The 17,195-nt window shown below is 42.4% G+C and overlaps 1 pseudogene; it reads left to right on the forward strand.

The window, feature by feature from the left end:
- The first annotated feature begins 292 nt into the window (after positions 1-292).
- Positions 293-1,689, forward strand: LOC102412759 (annotated as a pseudogene).
- Positions 1,690-17,195: the final 15,506 nt, after the last annotated feature.

Here is a 17,195-nt window from a genome sequence, read left to right on the forward strand (position 1 = left end):
CCCGCACAGTCATGAATCAATCAAGCAATAAAGTGTAAAACCAACCGGACAACCAAACCAGTAGAAGGGGACATTGCAGACCACGGTCATTAAACATTGATCCAAGTCCTCTCGATGAAATGAAACATCAGAAAAGTAGAAAAATCCTAATATCAGGTTAAGACATTGACAGTGTTACCAAATGTTGTTTTTTTTTTAATATATGTTATATTTTATATTAAGACTCTCAAACATAAATTTACAGAGCAATCCAGTTCACACACTCCCAGCCACCCCTGACCCCTTCGGGCTCTTCTCATGTCTCTGGAGCCTGGGCGTTTGCCAAGATCAACCTGGGGGCATCCTCCTTGTCCAAGACGACTGAGGCCGCCCCAGGGAGCAGCCTGGGGGGAACCTGGCGACCATGGTGCTTGGCGGGCAGTGGGACCACAAAGGGAAGGGGAAGGTGCTGGATCTGCTGGTGCAGGGCACCAACACTCTGTGCCACCGCCAGGGAGGAAGTAATGCTGCCTGAACAGCTGCAGATTCTGTGGAGGATGATTTTCGTCTTTTACCCAGTGGAATCATTCCCCAGTGGAACAACTCAGGCTCCCAGTGGAGCCTGAATGTTACTGCATTCATTGGAATTGATGTGGTAATTCATCTAGCTGGATTGTGTGAGGAAGCAGAAAAATATGTTCAAAAAGGGGAAGGTCTGGAAGGTTGGACAAAGGCTTCTCATACCTGACAGAGCCTCATACTGTGCTTGATTTCCATCAAACAGCTGATGGTATCCAGGAACAACAGAGAGGGGAACAAGCAGGAAAAAATTTGGGTACCACAAAAAGGGCATTCTCCCTGTTTACTCTTCCCAAAAGGACCAGAGTGGACTTTAGGATATGCCATCTTATTTCCGACTTTGATGGCTTTTCTAAGAGGTTCCAAGTTCTGGGTAACCACTACAAATCTATATACCCCACTTTGGAAATAGACATTGAGGACAAATTCCAAAAACTCAAGGGTTATATGCAAAGGATGAAACCAACTGCTAGATATATAGAGTGTATTTCCTATATGAGGCTTTACATGGACCATCAAGGAAAATCTAGGTAGAAGGTGCAGTTGCAGCACTGCTAGATACTGATTTTGAAAGTTATCCTTTCGTAACCTCTTTGAACTGTACAGTTGGAGGTTTTGTACTGGCTTGGGTATGCCGCCTTAAATGTTGGATAAGTGTCTGGAGTTATGAAAGCTTATACAACTAGAGTTGGTATTGGTCCCTTTCCTACAGAGCAAGACAATGAAATTGGAGAATTACTACAAATAAGGGATAGAGAGTTTGGTGTAACTATAGGAAGGAAAAGAACATGTGTCTGGTTGGACATTGTTTTGATTAAATATGCTCATATGATTAATGGATTTACTGCATTGGTACTTAAAACTTTTGATATTTTGGACAAATTTATTGAAATCAGAGTTGAAGTTGCATACAAGTTAGATGGTGAGGTTATAACTCATTTCCCAGTAAACCAAGAACTCTTAAATAAATGGACTTAAATGTAAGACAAGGACATTTAAGGAACATTTAAGGACTTTTAAGGAACTACCTATTAAGACCCATAATTGTGCGACTTATTGAAGATGAAGTTCAAATTCCAGTTAAATAGATTTGCTTAGATAAATCCAGAGTCTATGATTCAACTCTTTTAAGGATTTCCAGTGATACAAGAAGCATTCCTGGAGCAGTGGGGAAAGGACTTTCTTAAATATTTCATTTATGATCTACAAATTCTGAGAATAAAGACACTGAAATGAGGTTTAGGCCCAACAGTTGCTTCCAGTCTTTCAAGATGGATGACTGGTATGGAGATAACACTTTGGCAATTTGGCAATTTCCATAGCTGGCATGATTGCCAAATTATTTGTTGCTCCTCCTGCTCATGGTGCCATATTTTCTTTTAATTTTAATAATAATATAATCAATGTTGTTTGAAATCTAAAATAGAATTGCTTTCAAAAATGAAGTTTTCCTTCATTATTGTTGTGTGTTCATAGGTTTTATCTCTATTGAAAAGTAAGAATAATTAATGCAGTTTTGCACAAATATTTTTACATTCTGATCATTCAATTCTGTCACTGTAACCTTTGCTGTTCAAAAAATGATGAGAGGAATCCTGTAAATGTTTGTAGTGATATAAATTCTGTTTAAATTTTGAACTGTTCATTTTCCTTTGAGACCGCTGCAAATTTGAGCTTTGGTGGTAGGCATGCGTTATACTCAAGGGTCCTTTAATTTGTACAAAACACAAAACATGTTTCTCTCTGTGAATTATTTAACACATTGAACATTTAATTAAATGTTAAAAGGAAAAGACTGTTCCCTAGAATAACTATTGCAATGTTAAAAAAAAAAACAGTCATTAAAAGACCTGTTGTGATAAATAAATAAATATAACACCAATAATAGCAAAAACTACATCATATTGAAACACCTAGACATCTTAGTAACATCCTAGTACACACTGAACACACACACCTAACTCCACACAGGTCACCCTACAGAGCCTCTGCCCACAGCTTTGTCTCCTCCTCTGCACAGATGCTCCCAGGATCCACCCTCTCCTTAGAGACACCTTCTGATTCTCAGCTTCCAGCAGCCCCTCCCCAACACAGACTCGGCTAAGACCACACATGGACCAGGAGGTGGGAACCAAATCTGAACTATTGGGTACAGACCAGGAGTTCTGGGGGATGGGCCTCACGGGGATGAGAGTCCCCATCATGGAGGAAAGTTTCAGAGAGCCCTGAGCGGTTTCCCCACTGGTTGGCCTACCACCCATTCTGAGACTCAGCATTTTGGCCCGTGCTGGCCATGGGCACCTCCTCTAACCTCTGGGATATCCTAGCCCCCATTCAGAGTGGCCCACTGTACAGCTGAGGGGCATTTCTAGGTCCACCCTGGGCACAGGGATATGCTTACATTGGGACTGTTGTCTCCTTGGAAACTGACCTTATTCCAAAATGTGCATCTCTGTTAGCTGTAGCCCCACAGTCCAGACCTGCCTGCAGTCCAAATCCTACGTGTATGTGAAAGGACAGTGAAAGAGAGCAGAACACTCGAGTGGTGACATGGGGTACTCTGTGAGCCATATGCTCAGGGTGAGGACAGGAGCTCAGGATTCAGGGTCACCTGCCATTGGTCTGAATTCCGTTGTGAGCAGCACGGCTGCCATCCCAGCTGAGCACAAACAGTCAACCATGTCCTCAGGCTGGAGCCCAGGGATGGTCAGCGGTCCTCATGGATCTGGAACCAGAGAACTTCTCTGAGATGATAAAGACTGCTTGTGACTCCTGTGGGTCAGGAGTTTGGGGACCCGGCCAGGGTATGGCTGCAGCCAAGATGCAGAAAATAACAGAAACTAGGACATACTGAGGCAAAATCTAAGAGAAAATAAAAAAGCATTTCTGAAGTAAAAATGTACAGAAAAAAATTAGTTTATGTGATAAAATCAGAAAGAGGTTCAGCTGTAAAATCTCGAAGAAACTACAGGGTTCTGAGGAAAAACTCTGAAAGTAAGAGGATATGAATTAAAATCTGTCAGTAAGAAACAGGGTCTGAGGAAAAATCTAACAGAAACTAGAGGGTACTGAGGTTAAATCTGAAAGAAATTAGGGTGTTCAGAGGTAAAATCTGACAGAAAGTAGGGGGTTAAGAGGAAAAATCTAACCCAAAACTAGGGGCTTCAGAGATAAAATTTGAGAAACTAGGGGGTTCAGGGGTATAATCTGAGAAACTACATAAAATTGACAGAAACTAGGGCATTCCAAGGTAAAATCTGACAGAAACAAGGGGGTTCTGAGGTAAAAACTCATAGAAACTAGGGGGATCTGAGGTAAAATTTGACAGCAACGAAGGGATTCTGAGGTAATATCTGACTGAAACTAGGGATTACTGAGGTGAAATGTGACAGAAACTAAGGGCTTTCTGAGGTGAAATCTGACAAAACCTAGGGTGTTCGGAGGTAAAATCTGACAGAAACTAGGGGATTCTGAGGAAAACTGACAGAATCTAGGGGGTTCTGAGGTAAAACCTTACAGAAACTCGGGGGGGGGGGGGTCTGAGGAAAAATTGGACAGAAACTAGGGGATTCTGAGGTAAAAATTTGAGTAACAATAGGGTTCTCAGGTAAAATCTGACAGAAACTAAAGGATTCTAAGTGAATCTAACAGAAACCAGGGAGATCTGAGGTGATCTGACAGAAACTAGGGGATTGGAGGTGAAATCTGACAGAAATTAGGGATTACTGAGATCAAATCTGACAGAAACTAGGGGTTTCTGAGGTAGAACCTGAGAGAAACTAGGGTTTCCTGAGGTAATAATTGACAGAAGCTATGAGCTTCTGAGGTGAAATCTGACAGAAGCCAGGGGGTTCTAAAGTAAAATCTAACAGAAACTAGGGGGTTCTGTGGTAAAATCTGATAGAAACTAGGCAGTTCTGAGGGGAAATTTGACAGAAACTAGGGGATTCTGAGGTAAAATTTAACAGAAACTATAGTCATCTGAGGTTAAAATCTGGCAGAAGCTAGGGGGTTCTGTGATAAAATCTGACATAAACTAGGCGCTTCTGACATAAAATCTGACGTAAACTAGAGGCTTCTGATGTAAAATCTGACATAAACTAGGGCTTTCTGATGTAAAAATCTGACAAAAACTAGGAGGTTCTGACATAAAATCTGACAGAATGTAGGGGTTCTGAATAAAATCTAACAGAAACTAGGGGATTCTGAGGTGAGATTGACAGAAACTATGGTCTTCTGAGGTAAAAGCAGACAGAAAGTGGGATTCTGTTGTAAAGTCTGACAGAAATTAGGGTGTTTATGGTAAAATCTGACAGAAACTAGGGAGTTCTGAGGTAAAATCTGACAGAATCTAAGAGGTTCTGTGGTAAAATCTGACAGAAAATAGGCAGATCTGAGGTAAAATCTGACAGAAACTACAGGGTTCTAGATGATATATGACAGAAGCTATGGAGTTCTGAGGTAAAATCAGACAGATCTAGGGGCTTCTGAGGTGAAATCTGACAGAAACCAGGGGGTACTGAGGTAAAATGTAACAGAAGCTAGAGGGTTCTGAGGTGAAATCTGACAGAAACTAGGTGGTTCTGACATAAAATCTTACAGAAACTAGGGGCTTCTGAGATAAAATCTGGCAGAAACTATGAGATTCTGAGGTGAAATCTGACAATCTATGGGGCTGTTAGGTAAAGTCTGACAGAAACTAGGGGTTTCTCAGATAAATTGTGACAGAAACTGGCAGGTTGTGAGATAAAATCTGAAAGACTTGGTGGTTCTTAATTAAAGTCTGACCAAATTAAGGAGATGGTCTGATATAAATCTGACAGACAAAAGTGATTCTGAGGTAAAAATTTACAGAAACAAGGAGTTTCTAGGTAAAATCTGACAGAAAATAGGCAGTTCTGAAGTAAAATCTGACAGAAACGAAGTGGTCTGAGGTAATATCTGACAGAAACTGGGAAGTTCTGATTGAAAAACTAACAGAAGGAAGGAGGTTCTCAGCTAAAATCTTAGAGGACATACAGGAAGCTGTGATCCAAAACGGCACAGGCCTATCAGGAAGCCACACGGCTGAGGACAGAGACTTCATGCCCCTCCCTTTGTGTGTAAAGTAAATTCATCATAGCAAGTGCTCTATCTGAACTATAAATGATCCCAGTGTTATGGAGTTGAAGCCCACTCTGCTCGTCAACTGACGGGCCAATGAATTGGAGGAGATGTTTTGTGGCAAGGAATACGACTTTACTCGGAATGCTCGCTCATTGAGAAGATGACATGTGAATGTCTCAAAATAACCAACTCCTCAAGGTCAGAATGCCAGGTTCTTTTATATAACCAGAGGACTACATGGTGAGGAACTACAGTCAAAAGGCCAAATAGAGAGGGATAGGCTGTGAGGAAGCAAAGTAAATAGGGCCACCAGTCTTTAAAACATCTCAATGAAGGGCCAACCTTTGGAAGGACTGTGTTAATCTCTTCCTTTCACAGGTGAGCAAGGTCAGATTATCTCTCCGTGACCATAATAAAGGCACTGTAGTTTAACGATCAGTCAAAGGGGTAGGGTCTTCCAACTGTCACTTTTCAGTCAATAAATCATATCTGACTCTTTGTCCCCCAGCTACTGCAGCACACCAGGCTTCCCTGTCCATCGCCAACTCACGGAGCTTGCTCAAACTCACATCCTTCGAGTCGGTGAGGCCAACCAACCATCTCATCCTCTGTCACCCGCTTTTCCTCCTGCCCTCAATCTTTCCCAGCATCAGGGTCTTTTCCAATGAGTTGGCTCTTTGCATCAGGTGGCCAAAGTATTGGAGACTCAGCTTCAGCATCAGTCCTTCCAATGAATATTCAGGATTGATTTTCTTTAGGATTGATTGGTTTGATTTCCCCCAAGGGACTCTCAAGAGTCTTCTCCAACACCACAGTTCAAAAGTATTAATTCTTTGGCCCTCAGCCTTCTTTATGGCCCAAATCTCACATGGGTACATGACTACTGGAAGAAACATAGCTTTGATTATAAGAAACTTTGTCAGCAAAGTGATGTCTCTGCTTTTTAATATGTTGTCTAGGTTGGTTATAGCTTTTCTTCCGAGGAGCAAGCTTCTTTTAATTTCCTGGCTGCAGTCACTGTCCACAGTGATTTTGGAGCTCAAGAAAATAAAATCTGCCACTGTTTTCACTTTTACCCCATCTGATTGCATGAAGTGATGGAACCAGATGCCATGATCTTTGTTTTCTGAATGTTGAGCTTTAAGCCAGCCTCTTCACTGTCCTCTCTCACCCTCATCAAGAGGCTCTTCACTTTCTGCCATGAGGGTGATATCATTTGCATATCTGAGGTTGTTAATATTTCTCCAGCAGTCTTAAATCCAGTTTGTGATTCATCCAGTTCAGCATTTTCCATGATGTACTCTGCATATACATAAAATAAGCAGGGTGAAAATATACAGCCTTGACATACTGCTTTCCCAATTTTGAACCAGTTCATTGTTCAATATCCGGTTCTAACTGTTGCTTCTTGTCCTGCATACAGATTTCTCAGGAGGCAGGTAAGTTGGTCTGCTAGTCCCATCTTTAGGAATTTCTCACAGTTTGTTGTGATTCATACAAAGGTTTTTGCATAGTTAACAAAGCAGAAGTAGATGTTTTTCTGGAAATGTCTTCCTTTTTCTATGATCCAACAAATGTTGAACAAATTTGATCAATGTTTTCTGCACTTTTTCTAAATCCAGCCTGTACATCTGGAGTTCTCAGTTCACATACTGTTCAAGCCCAGTTGGAAGGATTTTGAGCATTTCTTTGTAGCATGTGAAATGAGCGCAATTGTACAGTCGCTCCTCCAAATAAAACACAAATGTCAGTGAAACAAAATATTCCCTTACTTACCCCCTTAAATCCTCTTTAACTAAGTTTTAGAGCCAGTAAAGTGCATAGTTTTCTACAGCCTCAGACCCACTCACAGTCACGCTGACCATGTGCTTTGACTCCTTGTGCAGGTCCTGGCTGTATTGCTCACATTATTACATTTAATCTGTCAACTAAAAAAGATGCACAACTTGAGAGTTGCAAGTTAAGCTTTATTTGGGGCAAAATGAGGACTGCAGCCCGAGAGGCAGCATCTTACATAGCTCTCAGAGACTGCTCCAAAGCAGCAGTGGGAGAATCAATATATAAGTTTGGGATGAAGGAGAAGTTCAATACCATTAAGCACTCATTTCACAAAAGGTTTTTCGTTAGTCATGAGGATCAGATGTCACCATGAAGGGATTTAGTACTTCTCTAGATAGGAGGAGATATCAATGATTGAGATTATAAAATCTGTTCCTAAAAACATCAGTTCAGTTCAGTTCAGTCGCTCAGTTGTGTCTGACTCTTTGTGACCCCATGGACTGCAGCACGCGAGGCCTCCCTGTCCATCATCAACTCCCGGAGTTTACTCAAACTCATGTCCATTGAGTCAGTGACGCCATCCAACCATCTCATCCTCTGTCGTCCCCTTCTCCTTCTGCCCTCAATCTTTCCCAGCATCAGGGTCTTTTCAAAATGAGTCAGCTCTTCGAATCAGGTGGCCAAATGATTGGAGTTTCAGCTTCAACATCAGTCCTTCCAATGAATACTCAGGACTGATTTCCTTTAGGATGGACTGGTTGGATCTCCTTGCAGTCCAAGGGACTCTTAAGAGTCTTCTCCAACACCACAGTTCAAAATCATCAATTCTTCAGCGCTCAGCTTTCTTTATAGTCCAACTCTCACATCCATACATGACTACTGGAAAAACCATAGCCTTGACTAGACGGACCTTTGTTGACAAAGTAATGTCTCTGCCTTTTAATATGCTGTCTAGGTTGTTATAACTTTACTTCCAAGGAGTAAGCCTCTTTTAATTTCATGGCTGCAGTCACCATCTGCAGTGATTTTGGAGCCCCCCAAAATAAAGTCTGACACTGTTTCCACTGTTTCCCTATCTATTTGCCATGAAGTAATAGGACCAGATGCCATGATCTTAGTTTTCTGAATGTTGAGCTTTCAGCCAGCTTTTTCACTCTCCTCTTTCACTTTCATCAAGAGGCTTTTTAGTTCCTCTTCACTTTCTGCCATAAGGGTGGTGTCATCTGCATATCTCATGTTATTGATATTTCTCCTGGCAGTCTTGATTCCAGCTTGTGCTTCCTCCAGCCCAGCGTTTCTCATGATGTACTCTGCATATAAGTTAAATATGCAGGGTGACAATATGCAGCCTTGACGTACTCCTTTTCCTATTTGGAACCAGTCTGTTGTTCCATGTCCAGTTCTAACTGTTGCTTACTGACCTGCATAGAGGTTTCTCAAGAGGCAGGTCAGGTGGTCTGGTATTCCCATCTCTTTCAGAATTTTCCAGTTTATTGTGATCCACACAGTCAAAGGCTTTGGCATAGTCAATAAAGCAGAAATAGATGTTTTTCTGGAACTCTCTTGCTTTTTTGATGATCCAGCGGGTGTTGGCAATTTGATCTCTGGTTCCTCTGCCTTTTCTAAAACCAGCTTGGGAAAGATTATATAGAAGAGGATCTGACTCAAATATGAAGCTACAGGACAGCCAGACCAAGGAGCTCGTGGTGGTGATAAGGAGGAATCGCAGGTGGAGAAAAGTCACACATGGGTGAGAACACAGTTTGCCCAAATCCCCTGGAGCAAGCTGAGTGGTTTGTCAGCTGTCTGGCACGCCTGCAGTCTCAGGAACGGACGTCACACAGCACCCCCTGCTGGCCATCGGAGCTGCCCCCTCTGGCCGCTGTAATAACAGGACACGGAGCAGCGTTCTTTTTGTACTGCCATTTTTTCCTAATGTCACTGTCTCAGATAGTGTGAGTAGAGGCCTCAGAAGATCCACAACTGGAACGATGATGCTTTCACATCTGAAGTTTTATTTTGATAGAAGCATATTATTTTTTAACTGTCAATCTCTGTCAACTGTACCCCTACAGCTCCAACCTTGCCTGCTGTCTCCAGACACTGCACACCTATGTGAAAGGTCAAAGGGCACAACAGAAACACACATGGGAAATTACCCTGTATGCATGTTTTTTTTAAAGATTTATATGGACCATTTTTAAATTTTTCATTGAATTTGTTACAACGTTGCTCCTTTTATGTTTTTTAGGGGGTGGGCACGGGGCATGTGGGGGTCCTAGCCTCCTCACCAGGGATCGAACCCATACTCCCTGAATTGGAAGGCAAAGTCGCAACCACTGGACCACAAGGGGAGGCCCTAGCCTGTATGCATGTTGAGGGGCACAGGGAAGTTGGGCCAAAGAAGCCTCAAGAAATCTGATGCCTAGGTTTGGATCCGTAGGCTGTCCGGCGGTCTCCATGGGAAGAGAGGAAGAAAGATCCCTGGAGTGAGCTGCCAGGCCAAGGGCAGGAAGAAGGCGACTGATGATCTTGGTGAATGGCCACTCAAGGTCAGAGAGGTGGACCCTCTGAGCACGTGACTCCAGCATCTCCCATTGGAACAGAAAAGAAAAATCTGGAAATAAGTCTATCTCCTTAGTTTAACCTTGTATTCCTTTTTACCAATTTTTACTCTGTGTGAATGTATATAACTTTAAGTTGCTGCAAATATATTCACAACAATAAGTATACACTTACCAATTGTGTAGGTCCAGTCACTTTTACTCATTATTTTCAATGCTCCTGAATAACACACACTATTGTCAGTAGGAACTCACCTCTTGTCTTTTCATGGGCCAGTTAAACAGTGCTCTGTGAGTTTCCCCAGGTGACTGGTGAGGCTTGGGGAGCTCAGGGTTTGTGTCTCACTTCCCCCCTGGCCTGAAGCACTGTGTGAGCTTGGACTGCTGTTCCAGGCTTAGCAGGATTAATCAGCCTCCTCCTCCTCAGTTTGGAGCCCAGAGATGGTCAGGGAGGCCACCTGTCTGACCTGGAGCCAGAGAATCAGGCTGAGACCCTTATTATGTTATAGTACACTGGACTTCTCTGGTGGTCCAGTGGTTAAGAATCTGCTTGCCAATACAGGGACATTCAACCCCTGATGCAGGAAGACTCCACATGCCGCAAAGCAATTAACCCCATGAACCACAACTACTGAGCCTGCTCACCGTAGAAACTGTGCTCCCCAACGCAAGAAGCCATTGCAGTAAGAAGCCCGGGCAGCACAGCTAGAGAGCAGCCCTTGCTCTCCACAACTAGAGAAAACCCAGGCGCAGCCACAAAGATCCAGCACAGCCAGAAATAGCTAACTAAATAAATTAAATTTTTTAATATATGCATAAAAATTATCACTTTCACTTTCATAGCCACTTTCCTAGTGGCTCAGATGGTAAAGAATCCACCTGCAATGTGGAGACCTGGGTTCAGTCCCTGGGTTGGGAAGATACCCTGGAGAAAGGAATGTCTACCCACTCCAGTATTTTTGCCTGGAGAATTCCATGGACAGTACTGTCCACGGGGTCACCACAGACTACATATTATAAATTGTATATCATATATAATATTATATGGTATAATGTAAGTTATATATTGTATTATATATATAATACTATACAATAATGATGCCCTTGGGGATCCAAAGAAATAAAATTCTGCACCACAGAAGACCACAGAACCAAGCTATTTATTTTAGAACAATAAATCTCAAGAAAAATTGAGTATGGCTCCCAGTCTTCTGCTGAATAATTCATAGATCATCACCTGTGACTCCACAGATGTCCCTCCTCATGGGGACACAGTTGCACAGTCCCCAGTGGGGAGCAAAAGTCTCCTGCCCTCAGGCTTGGGGTTCGTCCAGCTGGGAGCAGCTAAAAGCAGAGTATCCACGATTAGTTCCACAGCACCCCCTGCTGGTTCAAGTTGAACTCCCTCTACTCACAGAGCTGGTAATCCTGGGACCTCTGTTGCTAAGGATGTTACTGATGCTGAAGCTCCAAAACTTTGGCCACCTAATGCCAAGAGCCAACTCATTTGCAAAGACCCTGATGCTGAGAGTGATTTAAGGCCAAAGGAGAAGAGGACAGCAGAGGATGAGATGGTTGGGTGGCATCACCAACTTAATGGACATAAAACTGAGCAAACTCCAGGAGATAGTGAAGGACAAGGGAGCCTGGCATACTGCAGTCCATGGGGTAGCAAACAGTCAGATACGACTTAGCAACTGAACAGCAGTAATGAGAGTTTGCAGCTCACATCGTTTTCATGACTCCAACAGATCAAGCAATGCCCTGGCCTTAATGTTGCAACAATAAATACATGACTCTTTATATGACTTTACATGACTCTGTTTGGTCTCCCAAAGGAGGAAGAACTGGTTCTAGTTCTAACAAGTTAGCAGAAAGAACATTTTAAGGAGAGGAAATAGAAAGCATAAAGCCTCTGTTGCAGTTAAGGTCAAGGGACATCCAGGAGGTGGCAGAAGTCTGCATTGTGTGCCATTTGCTGATGGTGGTAAGGTGGGGAAAGCCTAGGCAGATAAAGAAAAGAACAAGAGAGGCCTGTATGGGGGGAGGGAGGGGTGCTTTACGTGACAGGTAGCAGACAGAGGCATTGTGACCGCGGCAGTGAGGTGAGGACGCAGCGGGTGGAGGGAACCATTCCCAAGGGCCAACCTAGACCCCTGCATGCAAATGCAGGGTTTTTAATAGTTTTATTTGTTTATTTACTTTTGGCTGTGCTGGTCTTCATCATTGCACAGGCTTTTCTCTAGTTGCAGAGAGAGGGGGCTACTCTCTAGTTGCCGTGCGTGGGCTTCCCGTTGCGGTGGCTGCTCTTGCTGTGGAGCACGGCCTCTAGGGTGCCCAGGCTTCAGTAGCTGCAGTGAGTGGGCTCAGTAGTTGCAGCTCCCAGGCTTTAGAGCACAGGCTTCGTAGTCGTAGTACACAGGCTCAGTTGCTCCTCAGCACGTGGGATTTTCCCGGACCACGGATCGTACCCGTGTTTTCTGCACTGGTAGGAGGATTCTTTACCACCAGCCCACCAGGGAAGCCCCAAACAAACACAACTGTCAAGCCAACTCTTCTATATAGATCTCCCAGAGAAGGCAGGAGAACTCGCTTCTCTTCTAGGGTAATAAAGTAATAAAGTTCCTTTATTAATTTTTCAGACTGGTCAATGTTCAGGAACTATAGACTCACAGGTCTCTGAGGTATCCTGGTTTCCAGACTCCTCCTCCTCCTTCTCTCTCGCCCTGGGCCTGAGATGAGAGAATGTGAGTGCATGGCTACAGGAACTAGAGAGGCTGAAGCCAAATAGCTTCGAGAAGCAAGGGCTTCAGAAGGCCAGGATGCAGCACCTTGAGCCTCCATCCTGCACACAGGATGAGGTAGGAGCCCAGAAGGCAAAAACTCCAGGCCTATAGGTGGAAGACAATGTGATGCCCAAGAGAAATTCCTTACTCAGAAAGAAAAATGATCCAAAGGAGACCTGCTGCTTGGTGGGTTTATTTATTTGGTGAAGGAAAGTTATAAACATGAGCTTTCCAAATCCTTTCCTGCATGCTGTATGAAGGTTTTAGACTCAGGTTCACAGGTCTCTCTAAAAGGCGACATTTTCTTACCTTACTCTAAGGTCAAAGTTTATTTTTTTTCCTAGTGAGATCCATCTTTTACGCTCAAAGTTTAGTTAACTTGGGACTTCTATGGTGGTCCAGTGGTTAAGGGTCCATCCCACTAGCAGGGGGCATGGGTTTGATCCCTGGTCTGGGAACTAAAATTCCACAGCTTCAAGACAAAAAAAAACAAACAAACTATTTTTAAGTAACTAAATAAATTGATTAATTAAAGTGTGCAGTTTGGTGAGCTTTTTTTTTTTTTTTTAAAGGTTTAGTTAACTTAGCTGTACTCTTATTTTCCTGTATGGGGGCCCATTTGATTTCCCTCTTGGTTCCTACTGAGGCTTTTATTTCATCTGTGTTACTTCCTGACTTGCGTTTAAATGGTCAGAAATGCTGACAGATGTTGCAAAGGAAAGGACGGATACTTTACCCGGGATAGGGTCTCTGGGAGGGTGTGGGGGGTGATGGTAATGACCTGATGAGATGCCTCAGTCTACAGAAGTCCACTATAATCATGAAACGGCCAGCAAAATGGTGGCCTACGATATTGCAAGATTTCATTCCCCAACAGAAACATCAAAACAAACAAAGCAGAATGCTATCTGAGCTCTGGAAAACAGTGAAAAGTTGACAGCAATCAAGCAAATGTTCCATCAAGAAAAAGACATCTTTAAAATGGTACAGGGGTTCATGAGGTGACATCAGCAAGACGATGGACTAGAAGGTCTCCAGCCAGTATTCCCCCTCAGCAACAAAAATTCAGTATGGCTCCATTGGCAAACGTGCTTTTGGGAATCGTGTGAATCCCTGATGGCGTCCAGGACCAGGGAGGGGCACTTTTAGAAGGTGAGCCCACGCCGAGGTCATTGACTCACTGACTGGGGTCCCAGGTACAGACCTGAAAACAGATGCAGGAAAAGCATTTGACACCTTTTAATGATTAAAAACTCTCAACAAAACAGGCGCTGAAGGAACTTACCTCAACCCAATGAAGGCCATGTCTGACAAGCCCATAGCTAACATACTCAGTGGTGAAAAGCAGAAAGCTTTCCTTCTAAGATCAGGAATCAGACAAGGGTGCCCACTCTCACTACTCCTAGTCAACATAGTACTGGAAGTACTAGCCAGAGCAATTAGGCGAGAAATCCTAAGAACTCCACACACACACACACAAAAGTTATTCAAACTAATAAACAAATTCAGTAAAGTTGTGGGATATAAAATCAACACACAAAAATCAGTTGCATTTTTAAACACCAACAATGAGCTACCTGAAAAATAAATAAATGAAATAATCTCATTTACAATAGCAGAAAAAAGAATAAAATAGTAATAAATTTAACCAAGGAAGTGAAAGATTTGTATATTGAAAACTATAAAACCTAGATGAAAATAACTGAAGAAGATATAAATAAATGGGAAGATATCCCACATTCATGGACTGGAAGAATTAATATTGTCAAAATCTCATACTACCAAAGCAATCTAGAGATTCCATGAAATCCCCATTAAAATACCAGTGATATTTGTTCACAGAAATAGGAAAAAATATCCTGCCACAAAAGTTTTCAAATAGATAAAGAAATCTTGAGAAAGAAGAACAAAACTGGAGGCATGACACTCTGGGATTTCAAACTAAATTACAAATCTATAGTAATCAAAATAGTATAACATTGGGATAAATAGAGATACATTGGCCAATGGAACAGAATCAACAGCCCATAAATAAACTCCAGAAAATGGTCAATTAGTCTTTGACAAGGATGCCAAGAACACAATGAAAAAGGATAGTCTCTTCAATAAGTGGTCCTGGGAAACTGCATACCATATGCCAAAGAATTAAACTGGATCCCTATCTTTCAACACTGAAAATAATTAACTTGAAATGGATTAAAGATTTAAATATAAGACCTGAAACTATAAATTTCTAGAAGAAACTATAGAGGGAAATCTCCTTGACCTTGGTGTTGGTAATAACTTTTCTGGATATGACATCAACAACCCAGGCAAGAAAAGAAAAAAAATAAATGTAAATGGGACTACATTAAACTAAAAGTTTTCTGCACAGCAAAGAGATCAATCGACAAAACGAAAAGGCAACCTACAGAATGGAGAAAATATTTGCAAACCATATATCTGGTAAGGGGTTAATATCTAAAGTATGCAAACACTCATCAACTCAAAAGCCACACTAGGGACTTCCGGGGGTTCAGTGGTTAAGAATCTGCCTTGCAATGGAGGAGATGCAGGTTTGATCCCTGGTCAGGGCATTAAGATCCCACACGCAGTGCAGCTGCTGTGCCCTTGCACTCTTGAGCCTGTGTGCCACAGCTAGAGAGTCCACGCATCGCACTGAAACACCCAGCATGGCGAAGACCCTGAGTGCTGCAACTAAGATCCAGTGCAGCCAGATAAATATTTTTAAATGCTTAAAAAGAAAAAAAAAATCAAAACCAAATAACCTGATTTTCAAATAGACAAAGGACTTGAATAGAATTTTTTCCAGAGAAGACATACCAATTACCAAAAAAGTATATGAAAAGGTGTTCAACATCACTAATTATTTGGTAAATGCAAATCAGCACCAAAATGAGATATCACCTTATTCTTGTTAGTATGACTATTAAATCAAAAAGACTATCCATTGACAGATGAATGGATAAAGAAGTGGTGGTACATATACACAATGGAATATTACTCAGCCATAAAAAGGAACACATTTGAGTCAGTTCTAAACAGGTGGATGAATCTAGAGCCTATTATACAGAGTGAAGTCAGTCAGAAAGAGAAAGATAAATATCATATTCTAATGCCTATATACGGAATCTAGAAAAATGGTACTGAAGAATTTACTTACAGGGCAGCAATGAGAAACACACATAGAGAATAAACTTGTGGTCATGGAGAGAGAGGAGGAGAGGGTGAGATGTATGGAGAGAGTAACATGGAAACTTACATTACCATATGTAAAATAAATAGCCAATGGGAACTTGCTGTATGGCTCAGGAAACTCAGGGGCTCTGTGTCAACCTAGAGGGGTGGGATGGGGAAGGGATGGGAGGGAGGTTCAGGAGGGAGGGGATATGTGTTTATCTATGGCTGATTCATGTTGAGGTTTGACAGAAAACAACAAAATTCTGTAAAGCAATTATCCTTCAATAAAAAAAATTAATTAATTTTAAAAAATCAAAAAGATTAGAACTTACAAGTTCTGGCAAATATCTGGAGAAAAGGGAACCCCTATGCACCATTCCTGCTGTTGCTTAGTCGCTAAGTCATGTCCAACTCTCTTGCGACCCCATAGACTGTAGCCTGCCAGGTTCCTCTGTCCATGGATTTCCTATGCAAGAATATTGGAGTGGGTTGCCATTTCCTCCTCCAGGGGATCTTCCTAACCCAAGGATCAAACCCATGTTTCCTGCTTTGACAGGCAGATTCTTTACCACTGAGCCACTAGGGAAGCCCTTGTACATCATTGGTGGGGTATAAACTGATACAGTCATTAGGGCAAACAGTATGGAAGTTCCTCAAAAAGTTAAAAATAGGGCCATCGTATGATAAAGCAATCCCACATCTTTATATGAGTCCTGAGAATCATTATGACATGCTTTTAGGTTGATACGCCCATTGTCAAAACCTCTGTCCCAACCCACTCCACACCCCTGCCCCGACCTCTCTCAATGCACTGCTGCTAGAGCCACTTTCCCTTCTTGCACGGGCTGCCTCAGTCCTGACGTGTAACACAAAGCCTAACTCAAATTACCTGTCCCAGAGAAACATAGAGGAAACTAGGAAACGCAAAATAACTTCACTTTCAAGGGACAAAATTTCTTGGTCAGGAATCTTATCTGCTCTGCAAGGATCCCTCACCCCTTGTCCTCCTGATTCTTTTCTAGACCCTTCACCTCTCTCTTACCCTTCTCTTTGTCCCCTTCATCTCTCCCTAATCCTCACCCAAACTATTCAAGTTTTCTTAAACATGCCATATTTCCACACAGTGAACACCCCTCTCTCCACCTCCAATTTTCACCCCATTTCTCATCTCTCACCCCTCCTTCCCACACTCCACCTGGTCCAACATGACTGCTGGAGGGCC

This window comes from Bubalus bubalis, chromosome 17, assembly GCF_019923935.1.
Source record: "Bubalus bubalis isolate 160015118507 breed Murrah chromosome 17, NDDB_SH_1, whole genome shotgun sequence".
Classification (NCBI taxonomy): Eukaryota; Metazoa; Chordata; class Mammalia; order Artiodactyla; family Bovidae; genus Bubalus; species Bubalus bubalis.